This window comes from Podarcis pityusensis, assembly GCF_964106645.2.
Source record: "Podarcis pityusensis genome assembly, chromosome: W".
In the NCBI taxonomy this organism is placed as follows: domain Eukaryota; kingdom Metazoa; phylum Chordata; class Lepidosauria; order Squamata; family Lacertidae; genus Podarcis; species Podarcis pityusensis.
In genome coordinates, this window is record NC_138045.1 from 16820276 (window position 1) to 16838667 (window position 18392).

Below are 18392 nucleotides of genomic sequence, written 5' to 3' on the forward strand. Positions count from 1 at the left end.
AGAGATGCCAGTCTTTCGTCACATGGCGGTTGCATCCAGAATCAGTAATAAACCTGGCCTTGGCCTTTGGAGCAGCTTTTCCAGCAAGCAAAACCTTGTTTTCCACCGGCGTGGGCTTTTGCTGCTTGCCCCCCTGCTCCTGGCCATCAGACTTGCCTTTAGCCTTTGGTGAAGCTGTGCCAGCAAACAAAGCCTTGTTTTCCACTGGCGTGGGCTCTTCACCCCCCTTCTGCTTCGGGCCATCTGCAGGCATTTGTCTCTGTTTACCTCTGGCCTTCCGGCCTCTGCAAAGGCGATGACCTTGGTTCTCACGAGAAACAGCTCTCAGCTGCCGACTCCTTGGCTACCCCTGGAGGCTGGAATGCTGCCTGGGATGACATCACAGTCAGCTCCCCCTGCAGCTTGCAACCGGTGCCCTCGGCATCCCTGAATTCACTCGCATTCTGGGAAACAGCCAGGACCTCCGATGCAGTCAAACTCTGGGCTGGGATGACTGGCAAATGGGCTATCTTCAAAGCATTCCACATCTTACGTGCAGTCATGTTGCCAGCTAACGTTTCAATTTCCTCCAGAGAGACGGACAAGACTATTACGTCTATGGCCTTCGAATTTTCGGCTTTCCATCTATCTGTCAGAGGAACTGGAGGGGCTTCAGACACAGTATGCCACACTCCAAACTGACGCAGCAAACTCTCACACCACACAGCCCAGGTCTCATAATTGTGCCGATTTAACTTTGGGCACTTAGTGTCATCATCTGAGGCTTGGAAAAACTCCATTCCAGGGTTTTACTTGAGCCGTGAGCCTTTATTGACTTCAGAGGCTCCTTATCTTGGCACCCATAAATCACGAAGCCTGCTTGGCTCGGCTCCCAGACCAATTAGGCCAGCCGGACATCAAAGAGACTCTGCCGCGGCAACGAAAAGCCTCACTTTCGCTTTTCCTCCACATACCTCTCAGCAGTCCGTCGCAGTCTTACTCTCCTGTAAGTGCTGTGAATCTGGGCCCATAACCTGTTGTTGGGATACTGCCAGAGAGACAAAGTCCATCATGGCCCCCAAGCCATGTCCGGACGTCCGTCGATCTCCCGTAGGCACGCAGTATCAGCAATTAGCGACATGAGCTCCAGAAATGCCTGCCACATTCCAGAACTCAATGCACGCTCTGTCAGCAGATAATGCACAGCAAAGTCGCACTCAGGAGAGCATTATTTACAAGTTTTATTCAGCGTTGATCAGAACAAAGAAAAACATGACTGCCTGCTTCAGTGTCTCCAGACACAGAGAGAGCGAAAACAAAAGACACAACAGAAGCATCCTGTGGAAACAGGAAATACGCAGACTCTGACTCACAAAGCCTGCTCCCTTTTAAGGTGGAATGGAAATATCCTAACAGATGCAAGATGCACATCCAGTTGCTACACCGATGGCCACTGACTTCCTGAAGAATCATCAGGATTCGAAGCAGTTGCCAGACAACAATGACTACAAGTCGGCGATTGGTAAACCTTTGTATTTAGTTACCACATGTAGACCTGACTTAGCTAATGCTGTGGGGATTCTTAGCAGAAAGGTGAATTCTCCCACTGAGCATGATTGGGCAGGTGTAAAGAGGGTGGTGCGATATTTAAAGGGTACCATGAATTGTAAATAAGGTTACCAGCCGTCAGAGACCCTAAGTTGGTTGGGTATACTGATGCGGATTGGGCTGGGGATAATGCTGATTATAAATCAACAAGTGGTTATGTTTTTATGTTCGGGAATGGACCTGTCGCATGGGGCAGTTATAAACAGAGCTGTGTAGCATTATCTTCCACAGAATAAGAATACGTTTGCAGCAACAGAAGCCTGCAGAGAGATCGCCTGGCTTGATCAACTCATGAAGGACTTTGGGTTGGTGAGAAAAGGGCCTGTCAGCTTGCTGGAGGACAATCAAAGTTGCCTGAAGCTGACGCAGAGTGAGAAGTTCCTGGCCAGAACAAAACACATTGGGGTTAAATACCACTACATACGCCAGATGATCCAGGATGGACTTGTGGAACTATCCTACTGCAGCACCCAAGAGATGACTGCTGACATCCTGACGAAACCCCTACCAAGAGAGAGTTTCCAGAATCTACGTGTCAAGCTGGGACTCTGGGTGGTTGAATAAAGTTGTTTATGTTTTGTATATGTTGTATTGCCTGAGAAGGGGTATGTGGGATGTAAAACACAGGAGCAGTCAATGACAACATTCCTAGAGTGTACATGTTAGACCATGGGGAGGGATGTCTGTCCAGCAAGCAGGTAAACTTCCTGGGGACGGACTTCCTCTGCATGTGACCAGAGGTGGGTGTGGCCTCACCTGTGCAGGTAAATGATAAAAGCACAGGGCAGGCAGCCATCTCTCTCTCTTGCCTCTCTCATCTTCATCTTTCGAAGAAGCAGGATGCCCTCTTGGTTCTCAGCCAAGAGAGAACAGGACTATCTTGCTATAAAATAGATTCTGAATGTATGTAACCTTTTTTAAGCTGTCTGCCTTCTGGGATCATATTGTGAACAGAATGTGAGTAAACTCTTTTATACTTTTATAAAAACTGTGTCATGTCTTGTATTTTAAGAGGGAACAAAGGGGAAATTACCAGAGTAATTATTATAGAGGTTCTAGCGAACCTGTGCAGACGTTACCGTTGCGAACTTAAAAGGGGAATGTTATAAACTCTGCTGATATTTTGGGAACTTGTTAGCACAAATTGGATTAGGATATAATCTCACAATATATCCTCTCCTGCACCCCTGAACATTGCCACAACAGCTGGGTTGGTTTGGGCTCCCCACCCAACCCCAAGTTCTGCAACTTTGTCTTTCTGGTTTTCTGTCCTGGATTCCTGTACTTGGTGCACACACACTTAATTTATTGGGAAACGGTTGTTTCAAAATAAAATATCCACTGTGCAGAGATTGTTCTGGTGTTTGGAGGGGAGCCACACTTGCCTTTGCTGGTTTCTCCACTGCTCTGAAGCTCAGCCAGACTTTCCAAATGTAGCCGCCTTGGGCCCTTGCAGCACACATGAGGGAGAGGCTGTGGGGCATCAGGTCGTGCAGATACCATGGAATCTGACTTCGCTCTTCACAACAAGGCTTGCAGGTGCAGAAAGAGGGCTACATTGCTTCCCCAAGGTATTGCTCAATTGCTTTCCTTCCTCATACTGCTTGCAGCTTGGGGAGCCAATTTTGTGCATAAGGTAGATGTTTGGCATGGTCTGCCCTTGATGTGAAAAGAGGATCCTTTCAATATTTACTTTGGTGAACTACAGCTCCCACAACAACTCTGAAGGTGACGCAGATGTTCAGAGCGGGGTGCTGATAATGCCAAGGTCATAAGTTTGATCCCTGTATAGGCCAACTGCATTATTCCTGCATTGTAGGGGATTGAACTAGATCAGTGGTTCCTAATTAGCTGATTACTGAGGACCCCTTATTTTTCAAAAGCCAAGCTGCAGACCCCTTACTTTTGAAAAAATTGATAACTCTACGGTAGTTACCTCTGCAAAGCAATTTTTTGAACAAAATGTGGGGTAATAAGCAAAGGATTTTAGGTATACTAAAAACAACAAGGCCACCCATAAAATGTATGATATTGCCATGCCAAAATGAGAGAAAATTAGTTGCTCAAGGCAATCACTTCCTGCACTTCACGTTAACGCAGAAGACGGCCCAGTTGTGCTCAGATGCTCAAAATTCCCTTTTCACCTTTGAATCTTTGGAGGGTCTGTTTCAGTTGGCATCGGGACAGCTCACATAGCAGTGCAGCTGCCTTTATTGCAGAGGCAGGAAGTTTCCTTCCTTTCATATTCAGGATTTCTGTACTCACAAAGAAATAATAAAATGGTTTCTGCTGTTTGTTAAAAGTCATGAATGAACTCTCACAACTCGTTGATAAGGTAGCTTGCTTGTGTTTCGAGAAATCGTATAAGAGGAGCATTCATAGGAAGTTGCACTTGACAGAGTCAGTCTAGCCTAGCACTGCCTACACTGGGAGATAGATTGAAACTGCAGAGTTTTGAGAAACTAAAAAACAAAGTGCGAGATTGGCTTCATTATTATCAGATAATGGAGGCATACAATTTGGACAAGAAAATTGGCTTCCAGGTGGAAAAATCAAAATTAGAAACAGAACTGTGAGAACCCAAAACTAAGATTTTGTCAAAGATGTATAACTTGCTGTTGAAATGGAATACTCAGGATGAAACGGTGAAATCTGCTATGATTAAATGGGCACAAGATGTTGGACATAACATAATGATGGCTGACTGGGAACAGTTATGGACCACAGGTATGAAGTTTACGGCATGTAATGCCTTAAGAGAGAATATTATGAAAATGATATACAGGTGGTACATGACACCAGTCAAGCTTGCAAAAATCTATCATTTGCCCGATAATAAATGTTGGAAATGTAAAGAAACTGAAGGTACATTCTTTCACCTTTGGTGGACGTGCCCAAGGATTAAGGCTTTCTGGGAGATGATTTATAATGAAATGAAAAAGGTATTTAAATATACCTTCTTGAAGAAACCAGAGGCCTTTCTCCTGGGCATACTCGGCCAATTGGTGCCAAAGAAGGACAGAACTTTCTTTATGTATGCCACAACAGCAGCAAGAATACTTATTGCAAAGTATTGGAAGACACAAGATCTACCCACTCTGGAAGAATGGCAGATGAAGGTGATGGATTACATAGAACTGGCGGAAATGACTGGCAGAATCCGAGACCAGGGAGAAGAGTCGGTGGAAGAAGATTGGAAGAAATTTAAAGACTATTTACAGAAATACTGCAAAATTAATGAATGTTAGAATGATGTCAGAATGAAGTTAAGTGGTTTTAGCAGCAATGTTATAAAGGTGTATGTAAAAATGGATTGTTAATAGGTGAGAATCCAATGCTATAATATATTAAGTTAAAGGATTAAGACAAAAACAAAGAGGGAAAGGAATTGCTGAATTAACCAATTGAACTGGAATACAAAAAAGGGAGGTGAGAGGAGGTCAGGGAAGCAAGGAAATGAAATGTAAGGCACGGAAAGATTGACTTGTTTTTAAGTGTTTTTTATCTTTTTTCTGTATTTTGTATTTTATATTTTTTCTCTTTTTTATTTTTTCTTCTGTTTTTCTTCTTTTTATATATGTAATCTTTTGTTTTTGAAACCTTAATAAATATCATTTTTTTAAAAAAAGAGGGTGGAACGTTGACCGTTCAAAGGCACTATAAGCAATATATATATATATATATATATATATATATATATATCCACATTTTCCTAGCTACGTTTTCCCATAAAAGTATACACTCGAACACATTTGAATCAAATACATTTGGAACAAGTGATTGTTACATTTAAGGAACATTCTCTAGGCGATGAGATTGGGGGGAAATACAAAAACCCATTCGGATACATTTGGATACATTTAGAAAAGTAAAGCATTTTGAGGAAAAATACACTTGAGTCAAAAAATACATTCAGATCCATTCTTAAAGTCAATGAGAAAGATACAGCAAAAAGGATACAATTCGATACAGCGAAAAACGATACATACATCACAGAAGGGGCGGCCTACAACAGACTCCTGTCTGGCAGGAAACCTGTTGATGGGTTTACCTGGCTGTTCATGGGTTTACCTGCATATTCTTTTGTGATGAGAAATAGTTACGGTATTTATGTATGTGTTTATATCTTAGACCTTCTAATTCTCCTAGCACCAGGACTTGACCAGATGGTGCAGGATGCCCCCCCCCCCAAGTATCTGTTGGAAGCAGATTTAGGAGTGGGGGGGTGGAAGCACCTAGTGGTGGGGAGTACACTTCTTCTGGGGATGCTTCCTCCTCCTATTCCCACTTCTCGCTGGGGCCTCAATATGAGAAGTCAGGCTGGAAGTCTCCTCGGAGAAGACAAAGGAGCAAGCATGGCTGCCTTTCCTCTTCTCCAGACCAGTTAGTTGGACTAGAAACCTTTCCCATCCCAGTTCTGCAGTGGTTTTCAAGCAGTGTGCTGTGGCAGCTGGGGTGCCTTGAATGATGGTCAGGGGTGCCGCGGGAGACACTGGCCTCTGTCCCTCTTTCCTTCCCTCCCTCCTCGGATGCCATCTCTGCCTTCATTAAATTTTCTCTTAGGGCATTACATGCCGTGAATTTCATACCTGTGGTCCATAACTGTTCCCAGTCAGCCATCATTATGTTATGTCCAGCATCTTGTGCCCATTTAATCATAGCTGATTTCACCATTTCATCCTGGGTGTTCCATTTCAACAGCAAGTTATACATTCTTGACAAATTCTTAATTTTTGGTTCTAACAATTCTGTTTCCAATTTTGATTTTTCCACCTGGAAACCAACTTTTTTGTCCATATTGTATGCCTCCATTATTTGATAATAATGAAGCCAATCTCGCACTCTGTTTTTGAATTTTTCAAAGCTCTGCAATTTTAATCTGTCTCCATCTTGTTCCAGAATTTCCCAATATTTCGGCCATTTGGCCTCCATATTGAGTTTTTTCTGTGCCTTTGCTTCCATTGGTGACAACCATCTTGGGGTTTTCTTTTCTAACAAATCCTTATATCTTATCCAGACATTAAACAATGCTTTTCTAACAATATGATTTTTAAACGCTTTATGTGCTTTTACCTTATCGTACCACAAGTATGCATGCCAACCAAATACATTATTGAAACCTTCTAGGTCCAACACATCAGTGTTTTCAAGAAGCAGCCATTCTCTCAGCCAGCAAAAAGCAGCTGATTCATAATAAAGTTTAAGGTCTGGCAGGGCAAATCCACCTCTTTCTTTAGCATCAGTTAGTATCTTAAATTTTATTCGAGGCTTCTTGCCCTGCCAGACAAATCTAGAAATATCTTTCTGCCACTTCTTGAAACAGTCCATCTTATCCAAAATTTGCAATGTTTGAAACAGAAACAGCATCCTTGGCAGCACGTTCATTTTTATCACAGCAATTCGGCCTAACAATGATAACTTCAAATTTGTCCATATTTCTAAATCCTTTTTCACTTCAGTCCAACATTTTTCATAATTATCCTTAAATAAATTCACATTTTTAACAGTCATGTTAACCCCTAAATATTTCACTTTCTTAACCAATGTTAGTCCTGTCTCCTCCTGAAACTTCTCTCTCTCATACACAGTTAATTTTTTCTCTAAAACCTTAGTTTTCATCTTGTTCAACTTAAAACCTGTTACCTGTCCGAATTCTTGAATCAGTTCCAATACCCTTTTAGTACTAGATTCTGGCTCCTGTAAAGTCAATACTAAGTCATCAGCAAATGCTTTCAGTTTGTACTATTTAGCTCCCACTTGTATACCTTTAACCTCTTGGTCCTTTCTGATCATATTTAACAAAACCTCAAGGACCTAAAGCAGTTGAGTTTAAACAGGAGGGGATTTCACCTGAAGAGATGGCCAGCATAGTGAATCTGTAAGTAGCATTTCGTCTGCTTCTTTTTTGCAATCTTCTGGGGCGAGGGCTTGGGGTCCCCCACACGACCAGCATCCCCATGGAATTTAACCCCTTCCTGAACAGCTTAACTTCTCTTCCACCCGCCTTCCCATTCTCCCTCAAATCTCATTGCAGCTCAGCTGGTTAGAGGGAGCTGCAGATAGCACCAAGGTTGCAGGTCCGATTCCCATAAGGTACAGCTGCATATTCCTGCATTGCAGGGGGTTGGACTAGATGATCCCCAGGGTGCCTTCCATGATCATTATTTGGGGATGCTTTTTATTACATTCATAGCCCACTTTTCATCCAAGCAGTTCAAGGTGGCATTTATGGCTTGCCTTTCCCCCTGTTTTTCCCCTCACAACAAACCTGTTAGGCAGGCTAGGATGAGAGTGACTGGACCCAACATCAAACAGTGCACTTCATGACTGAGTGGGGATTTGCACTCGGATCTCCCAGGTCCTCCTAGTCCAGAATTCTAGCCACTATACACCCCCCTCTCTCTACCCCTTCTCCGTTTCTCAACTTTTCAGCCATCAACTGCAACAGACAGGCGTTCTGTCAGTCACTCTGGCTCTAAGAGAGTTTTCATTGCATTCTTTGGCTCATCTATGCCTTGATGCTTTGACGACCTTCCTAGCAGCCCCCTTCGCTCTTCAGGCAGGGCTGCTGTCCTAACAGCATTATGCTGAGGGCTCTTTTAAATGCTGGAAATGCTTCCCTTATCTTTCCTTTGCTGGGGGTGGGGGTGGGGGGAGTGTTGGAATCCCCCCCCCCCACATACATGAGATGCACCACTGTGTTCCTGTGGAGAGCCGTTTGGGGTCTGTGGGTGCATAAAAAAAAGAAAAAGAGCCCTATTGCGTGGCGAGTCCCCCCCCCCCCAAGTGGAAATAAAGACACATGACACAATTATTTCAGGTTAATGGACTAAATATGGCCACAACTTTATTGGTTACAGGTGATGAGTGGTATTGGCTTAGGCATTGGTCCTAACCGACTATCCGGCTTCAGCCCGTCCGCTTGAAGTCCGGGAAGGGTTAACCACCAGTAGGGGGAGTCCTGCTGATGCACATCAACTCGCAACCCCCCCCCCCCAGGTAGGCGAAAAACCAAGTCCAGCAAAAGAGGGAGATCTCCTCTTCGTTGCGATCCCCGATTGGCTGTCCAGGGACTGACGCGCCCGGGGATTCCCTCAGTCACCCGCAACTCCACTTCCTTTGTAGGCGGAAGTGGCTTTGCTGGATCAGAGGAAAAGCCCATCTAGTCCAAACTCACAAGCAGTAGCCCACTCCTGCTGCTTCTCCTCTAGCTGTGGGCTTCAGAGGTAGAGTGCCTCTGTTCCTGGAAGCTCTATATTGCTATGCTGAGTAATAGTAAGAGATGCTGTTGTTCTCCTCCAACAATTGGTGTAATCTGCTCCCCAGCCCTGCAGGCTACTTGTCCTTGTAGCATCAGCTGCCTGCAAATTTCAGCAACGGAGTAAACATGATGTGAAGAAGCTCCCACCAGCATTCTCAAATGAGTTGATTCAAAGCTCTCCCTCCATCTGCTTTCTCTCCTAGGCCACGATCATCTTGGATAACTCCTTCCTGCTCCTTTCCTTGTTGGTGTTTTAATAAATAAATAAATAAATAAATAAATGATTGAAGATTTCTTAGTTTACAAAAAAACCGTGCCTTGTCTCTTTTGTCAAGTTGTGTTTTCTACAGATCAGTTTCATTTGTTGTGAGACATTAGTGTTGCATGCAGTGTTGGGTTAGGAAGAACAGAGGGGGAAAGAGGGGGAGGGTGGGGTCGGGTGGCAATGCTTCTCTTCTACTTAGTGTACAGGGGAAACTCGGGAAATTAGAATATCGTGGGAAAGTTCATTTATTCAAGTAATTCAACTTAAAAGGTGAAACTAATATATGAGATAGACTCATGACATGCAAAGCGAGATATGTCAAGCCTTTATTGTTATGATTGTGATATTATGGCGTACAGCTGATGAAAACCCCAAATTAACAATCTCAGAAAATTAGAATATGAAATGAAATCAGCAAAACAAGGATTGCAAATAGAGCAATATTTGACCTCTGAGAAGTAGAAGCATGCATATGTACTCAGTACTTGGTTTGGGCCCCTTTTGCATCAATGCGGTGTGGCATGGATGCGATCAGCCTGTGGCACTGCTGAGGTGTTATGGAAGACCAGGATGCTTCAACAGCAGCCTTCAGCTCTTCTGCATTGCTTGGTCTCATGTCTCTCATCTTTCTCTTGGCAATGCCCCATAGATTATCTATGGGGTTCAGGTCAGGCGAGTTTTCTGGCCAATCAAGCACAGTAATCCCATGAGAATTGAACCAGGTTTTGGTACTTTTGGCAGTGTGGGCAGGTGCCAAGTCCTGCTGGAAAATGAAGTCAGCATCCCCATAAAGCTTGTCTGCAGAAGGAAGCATGAAGTGCTCCAAAATCTCCTGGTAGACTGCTGCGTTGACCCTGGACTTAATGAAGCACAGTGGACCAACAGCAGCTGATGGCATGGCTCCCCAAATCAACACTTCACACTGAACTGCCAGCATCTGGCATTGTGTGCCTCCCCATTCTTCCTCCAGACTCTGGGTCCTTGGTTTCCAAATGAGATGCAAAAGTTGCTCTCATCAGAAAAGAGGACTTGGGACCACTGAGCAACAGACCAGTTCTTTTTTTCCCTTTAGCCCAGGCAAGATGCTTCTGACGTTGTTTCTTGTTCAGGAGCGGCTTAACAAGAGGAATATGACATTTGAAGCCCAGCTCCAGGATCCGTCTGTGTGTGGTGGCTCTTGATGCAGTAACTCCAGCCTCAGTCCACTCCTTGTGAAAGTCCCCAACACGTTTGAATGGTCTTTTCCTGACAATCCTGTCCAGGCTGTGGTCATCCCTGCTGCTTGTGCAGCTTTTTCTTCCACACTTTCCCCTTCCGCATAACTTTCCATTAATGTGCTTTGATACAGCACTTTGGGAACATCCAACTTCTTCTGCAATTACCCTTTGAGGCTTTCCCTCCTTATGGAGGGTCTCAATGATGGCTTTCTGCACAACTGTCAGGTCAGCAGCCTTCCCCATGATTGTGCTTCCTACTGAACCCATTGCAGGTGTTATGGATTGAATAGCTACTGCACCTTTTCACAATATTCTAATTTTCTGGGATTGTTAATTTGGGTTTTTTATCAGCTGTACCCCATATTCATCACAATTATAACAAATAAAGGCTTGACATGTATCGCTTTGCATGTCATGAGTCTATCTCATATATTAGTTTTACCTTTTTTAAGTTGAATTACTGAAATAAACAAACTTTTCCACGATATTCTAATTTTCCGAGTTTCCCCTGTATGTGTGGGGTTTTGTGTCAGCATCACTTGTGTGGGTTCACTTACTATTCCCTTGTTGCATTTCCTTGGTGGTGAGAGAGGTTGGGGGGTGACCTAGGGTGTGGTTGGTGGTCTTTGGTTGGCTGCAGTGAGATTTGTTTTTGTGTGAGAGTGGGCACCTAGGGTACAAATAACCAGAAACCTCATCAAACTATGCCTCCACAACTACAACCCCTCGTGGCGACAAATCAACAAATACCCGAGGAGATTCAACAACACCAAATGCTCCTTTCCTTGTTGATACGATGTCCCGCAGCCGAAGTAGTGTGTGAAATGATATGGGTCTGCCTGCAACTGTTAGGCCACCCGTATTTGTGTTATGGCTATGCTGCAAAGACTCCCTGTCTTCTCTTACACACACACACACACACACACACACACACCATTTTGGTTGTAGGCTGTTGGGTTGAAATAAATGACAGACGAGTGGCAAGGTGTCATACGGGAGGCATCTCTCCAACATGTCTCGGGAAGTCCCTTTTATTGAATATTACAGCATTGCCACATATGTGCTTGTTGCTGATTGGTTAACACAAGTACAAAGCAAGGGTTGCATATAAGACATTAATCATCGATAGGTTAAAGTTTGGAAAAAGGAACGCAGAGTTTAGACAGGCATGAAAGCCTTCTTATCATGATTGATATGGTGCTACTAATGGACTGAACGTTCCAGGGTGGTAAGACAGGAATGTACACAGAAGGATAAGTACAGATTGATATGGTGTGAACTCAAGGTGAACTGAACATACCAGGGTGGTACGAAAAGAATGTACACAGAAATATGTCCCCCTTTCTTTTCTTATTTGCGAGGTGTTACTATATGATTTCAGGGTGAGTAGGGTGGATGGGACAAAAATACTTTGGGATACGTGGTATGCCAGGGCATGCCCAAAATAAGTTCGCCCAGATCTCCCCTATTATTTACAGTTGGTGCTGCCACTTATTAGGTGGCTGAGGGGGGTAGAAAAGCTGAGACCAAAAATGTATGAGACCAGGAATGCATTGGATGAAGCAACATAGCAGAATTAATATACATATTATGACAATAGCATATTGAAAAAGATTACGAAGCCAATTCAGATTTGGCAACCAACCAGTGAGCCACTGGGTGAATGAATCCCAGAGGTCAGAAAAACCAACGTCCTGTTTAATGTGGTGTGTAAGATTTTGCAAATGAGAGATTTGCTTTTGAATGGCTTTAGAATTATCAGTAACATTAAAACAACACATGTCATCCACTTGTTCACAGCCATAATGATGAAGCATCAGCAAATAATCTATAGCAGCGTGATTTTGCAGAAGTCCATGCTGGAGTTCACTCTGTTCTTTATTCAAAAGGTGAAGAGCTTGAGAAGTATACGGTAATTCAGGGCTTTTGCTGCAGAGCAAGCTAAAGAGTTAATGTTCCTACTATTCCATACAGCCAATCCAGGGACTCCTAAGAGAGAAACAGCTAAAGAGATATATTCAGACCTACTGGGAAGAGAGACAGAATCATCACAATCATTAGTCAATTCCACAGAGCGGCGATATCTAGAGCGGGTCAAATGATGCTTTTTGGGTAAAATGATGAACAAACGGCTTAAACAACAAGGTGTGCCATGGCTAATGTTTGCTGGAATATAATTGAATGTATAACCTGGACCAAAACCAGCCTGCAGGCAGCTCTGTGTATTTATATACATAAGAAATATTTACATAATTAGAGAAGTGGAAATTATCCTTGCCCATTTTTACACAGTTGGTTTTTGTGCAATTGACCATACGGGCGCAAGTGACATTAAAGGAAGCCACGTATGGGGTCAATAAATCAATGGCCAGAGGAGGGCGCCGGCGCACTTGGTTACCCCAGACATAGTAACCGGAATAACCAAGGGTGCGGAGAGAATCATTTTGGGGTAGGGATGAATAAAACCAGGTATCATTTTGTATGTCAAAAGGGTCATGGCAAACAGGGATAAGGCAGGAGCCAAGGATTTCACCTATTGATACCTGTTGGGTTAGGCAAAAGGAAGAAACATTGAGGGTCTTTGCTAAAGATTCCCACACATTTGTTGGTGTGGAAGCACTGCCATTAGGAGCAGAAGCAGAGAGAGGCAAAAACAAAACGCTGAAAATGAGCACTATCATGGAATTAATATTAAGGCAGGAGATGAGACACAGAAGCAAATTATCAGGGGCTGCTTCTAGCTGCTTTTCCTTTCTAAGCTGTTCAGCTTGAAATGAGAGTGATTTTATCTGGCCCCACGTCACCGGTCCATTACGATTTCCCCGCTTGCGAGTCCTGGGGGGGCTGGACGCCACATCCTGGGCGATCTGGAGTTGGCGGTCGAACCGCGGTATTGGGTTTGGATGTTGGGCCTGATGCCATGCCATGGTAGAGGCGGACGCAGCGTGCGGGAACCCAGCGAACACTCTGTGGAGTAGAAACTGCAGCGTAACCCTTTTCCCAGGTAATAAGTTTTACTGGTTCACTCCATTCGTTGGAGAGTAACATTTTATAACGGACCAGCGGGGCTGGAAGTATCTCTGTTTGCTGAAAATGTTTTTGAAGGCGAGTATAGGATTGATGATCCTGTATGGAGACATTCAAATGATTGAGAGTAAAGAGAACACTAGCCAACCAGCCTTCCTTTTCAGAGAGTGAGGCTGGAACTCCTTCTTTTCCTGTTGAATCAAGGCAGTTTTTAGGGTGCAGTTGGCACGTTCAACACTAGCTTGGCCTTGAGATTTGTAAGGGATGCCAAATAAATGGTGAATATTCCAAGTTTCACAGAACTGAGCAAAGGTTTTTGCACAGTACACTGAGGCATTGTCAGTTTTTAAGGAGTGAGGCTTGCCCATGACTGACATGGTACGAACAAGATGATTGCAAACATGCTTAACCTGTTCTCCCCTTTGAGGGGTGGCCCAAATAAAGCCAGAAAACGTATCAATGCAGACATGTATATATTTCCAAGGTGAGAAAGGGGGAAAGTGAGTCACATCCATTTGCCACAATTGGTTGGCCTCCAGCCCACGGGGATTGACACCAGGGCTGGGGTGGCCAATCTGATTAGAGCATTGAGGGCATTGTTGGATAATTGCACGAGCCGCTTCCAACGGAATTTGGAATTGGCGGCTAAGGGCTTTTGCATTCTGATGATGGAAAGCATGACTTTCAATGGGGGAGACAGGCAAAGCCCTAAGCAAAGAGTCTGCTTTGGCATTACCATCAGTGAGAAAGCCTGGGAAGGGTTGGTGAGAGCGGATGTGTACCACAAATAGTGGGTGGGAGCGATTGGAGAGAAGCAATTGTAAGGACAGAAAAAGGCTCAATAAATTGTCATCCAATAAGGGACTTACATAGCTGCCCTGTAAACGAGTTATAACATTGGCAACACAAAGACTGTCCACTACCAAATTAATTGGCTGTGAGGAAAAATGATGCAGGGCTTTAACTGCAGCTGCTAACTCAGAACGCTGAGCTGATTTTTGTGGGAGAGCATAGAGGCTGTGCCATTCCTCATTTTGTTGCCATGCAACCACCCCCCTGGAGGGGGCTCCATCAGTAAAAACAGTAGGGGCATCCAAAGGGACAGGAGACAATATGGAAGAGAAAGATAGGGAAAATTGTTTACCCATTTGCAGGCGAGGATCGGCGGGGATATGGCAATCCACCAAGCCGACAAAATCTGCTAACGCGCACTGCAAATCCATGCTAGTGGAAAGGACAGTCTCCCATTGTTCCAGGGGCATAGGCACAATAATTTGCCGGCAATCGATACCAAAGAGGCTTTTGCATCAACGGCGCCCCTTGCTGATAAGATGAGCAAGGAGGTCCACTAAAGGAGTCACCATGTTTTTTGGTGTATGATGTAAATACAACCATTCAATAATATGTACTTTTGATGGGCCTGACTGAATAAGGGCTGCAAAAGGTTGAACAGAATCTGTCATTATGACTACATCTGGCAGAACATTAAGAATTGCTCGGTCAACCGAGTGGAGACGCATAATTTCCTTCAACTGGGCAACGGTTTTCTGTTGAGGGGAGGTTAAGGTAATTTGCTCACCAGGAGATTGGTGGCCTTTTAAGGCTGAAAAAAGCGGCCGTAAAACTTCAAGAGGGATTTTAAAATATGGTCTTATCCAATTGATATTTCCCAGCAATTGTTGTAGCTGGACATATTTCATTGTTTTTGGAACATGAAGCTCAGGGACTATAGGAATAGAATAGCTAGCTATCATTTTATGTCCCAGATAATGAAAAGGAGAGGATTCCTGTACCTTTTCGGGAGCAATTTTCAAACCATAAAGTGACAAACAGGCTACCATATCATGTTTCCATTGAGGGGGAAGGTGGGGGCCAGTGATTGATAAATCATCCATGTAATGTAAATTAAGAGGTGTGGATATTGCAGATGGAAAAGCTGGAGGGCTTGATTCACATAATATTGGCACATGGTAATATTGGCACATGGTAGGGGAATTCAGCATTCCTTGCGGTAGGACTTTCCATTGATACCGTTCCGTGGGCTGGCTGTTATTTAACACAGGAACAGTGAAAGCAAAGAATTTACGATCCTTCTCCTGTAAGGGGATGGAGAAGAAACAATCTTGCAAATCTATGATAGCCAGTTGATAAGAATGGGGGATCACATTCGGATTAGGCAGACCACACTGCAAAGGCCCCATGGGTTCAAGGATGTCATTAATTTTCCTTAAATCCTGGAGAAATCTCCATTTCCCACTTTTCTTCTTTATGACGAAGATGGGAGTGTTATAGGGGCTAACAGAGGACTCAATATGGTCTGCCGATAATTGTTCATTCACCAATTGTTTTGAAGCAAGTAGCTTTTCCCCCGTTATGGGCCATTGTTCTACCCATACCGGGGTGGCTGACTTCCAGTTGAGGGGGAGTGCAAGCTTACTCATTAAATTGAATGGTAGCTTGTAATTGTTGTAGTAAATCTCTGCCCCACAGATTGAGGTGGATTTTTAGCACACAGGGCTGGATGTATGCAATGGTTTCAGAGCTATCAGGCAGAGAAACAGGCAACCATTGAACGCTTTTGGAAGAGGTTTGAGGTCCACCCACACCCCAAACTGCAGAGGCAGACTCAAGGGGCCACATGGGGTCCCAGCAATTGCTGGATATGACAGAAATGTCTGTGCCCGTGTCAATCAAGCCTTCCAGAACCTTGCCATTGATTTTATACTTACGAAGAAGTTTCTGTCCACCAATCCTCTGAATTACAGCTAACAGCTGTGGAGAGAAGGGAGAGAGCTCGTGCAAATTACTATCCATAATAGAAGCAGTAGGATGAGAAGGGTGTCGGGCAGATTGATTTATTGCTCAGATAAGCCTGAGGTCCCGGACACTTCTGCTGCGCAGGCCTCTGCATTCCAAAGTCCACATTCCGATGCTTCTGAGCAAAGCAGAGTTTGGCAGCGGTAAGAGAAAGACCGCAAAAACTCCAGTGCCTGCTTCAGTGTGCTTAAATAAAGTCCACTCAGGATCTTAGCAGCTAAAAGCAGTTTTATTTACAGCAGACTATCCATTATCTATCACAGCGAACAGCATCGTGAAAACACGTCCTCTCTCCTCAAAAGCGAAAGTAGAGAGAGAGAACAAAGGCTTGAGGCTCTCGGAAATGACGAACCTCCCCCCTCCCAACAGTAGGCAGGGCGTACACTCTGAGCTGTTTAACCCTGTAAGCTCAGGTTCTCCTCACACCCCCTCTCGCCCTGCGCTACTGTGGGGAAAGTAAGTACAGAACTTACCCCCAACTCCAAACCACCACAAAACTCCCCATGACGCTGGAAGCTTAAAGGTTTGGTAAATCCATCGGCTAGGTTACTGTGACTGGCACAGTACTTCAGCCGTATCAAACCTGACTGAACACTCTGACACACATTTTGGAAACGTATGTCCAGATGCTTGGTTCTGGCCTTAAATTGCGCAGATTCAGCCAATTTCAAACAGGGTTGATTGTCTTCCCAAACCGTGATGGGCAAGCTACAATCCCCATAGATCTCTTGTACCAAGCATCTATAGAACTCTAGTTCCCGGCACAAATCTGACAGTGCACTGGATTCAGCCTCAGTAGAAGACAGCGCAATGAGACTTTGCTTCCAGGACTTCCACCCAATTAGTGACTTCCCAAACTTTACCACCAACCCAGACACAGACTTGCGGTCCTGCGAATTCGCCCAGTCACTGTCCGCATAGCATGTGAGCTTCGCCTCACCTTCAGCTGGCAGCTTAAGACAGAAGTCTTTGGTATGCTGCAGGTAGCGCAGTACCCGTTTGATACCGTGCCAAGCACTCACACTGGGCTTTGACGCTTCCCTACTTAGCAGGTTGGTAGCAAAGCAATGTCTGGTCTGCTCCATTGGGACAGATACAACAGACTACCTAGAGCTGACTGAAAGAGCTCAGCATTCTCGAACTCAGCACTTTCTGCTTGCTGGCTATCTTTCACGAAGTTCGTCTCCATGGGTGTCCGAACTCCTGCACAATCGGACATTCTGAACTTCTCAAGCAACTGCTCAATCTTGCCTTTCTGACTGAGCAAGAAGCTACCATCCTCAGTTCTCGCTATCTGGACGCCTAGGTAGATCTTTACTGCACCCAGGTTCTTGAGCTGAAACCGTTTCCCAAGCTCTTTGGCAAACTTCTGCACCTGTTTGTCTGCCTTTCCAACATGGATGATGTCATCAACGTAAAATAACACCAGTTCCTGTGAGTCTCCTGATCCTCTAAGGAACAGGCAACTGTCAGCAAGACTCTTCCTGAAACCTAGCTTCTCCAAAGCTTCATTCAGGCACAAGTTCCAATTCCTGGCTGACTGCTTCAGGCCGTAAATTGACTTGCGAAGTTTCCACACAGTACCTTGCTCATTGCCCTCAAACCCTGGAGGAGGAAGCATGTACAGATCCTCCTGGAGGTCTGAGTTCAAGTAAGCAACATCCACATCAAAGTGATGCACCAGCAAACCTCTTTGTGCAGCTACGGCCAAGACCAAGTGTAGAGATTCACTCCTACAGGTGGGAGCATAAATTTCCATATAATGCAACCCCCTGCGCTGCGTGAATCCTCTCGCCACTAATCTGGCCTTATACTGCGGTTCTCCTGTCGCTGTGGGCTTAAGACGGTAAACCCAGCGGCTACCCACTGTCTGTTCACCCTCCGGCAACTTCGTGAGGGAGAACACACCTAGAGACTCCATTGAGTTCATCTCCTTCTGCATCGCCTCATGCCATTTCCTGGCTTCTTCCTGAGGCAGTTTCTGAACATCCTCAAAACTCTCGGGTTCACACTGTGCCATTCCAACCCACACGCTAGTGACGGCAAACCTTTCAGAAGGTTTCCCCTTGGTCGTCCGCGTTGAATGGCGCAGCACTACTTCAGGAACCCCCTCTGACCCACTAGGGCCAGCCAGAACGTCCTTGGCATCAGAGAGCTCCCCCTCTGACTCACTGTGCCTTCTGGACTTCTCAGCCGAACCTGTGGGGGAAGATGGAGC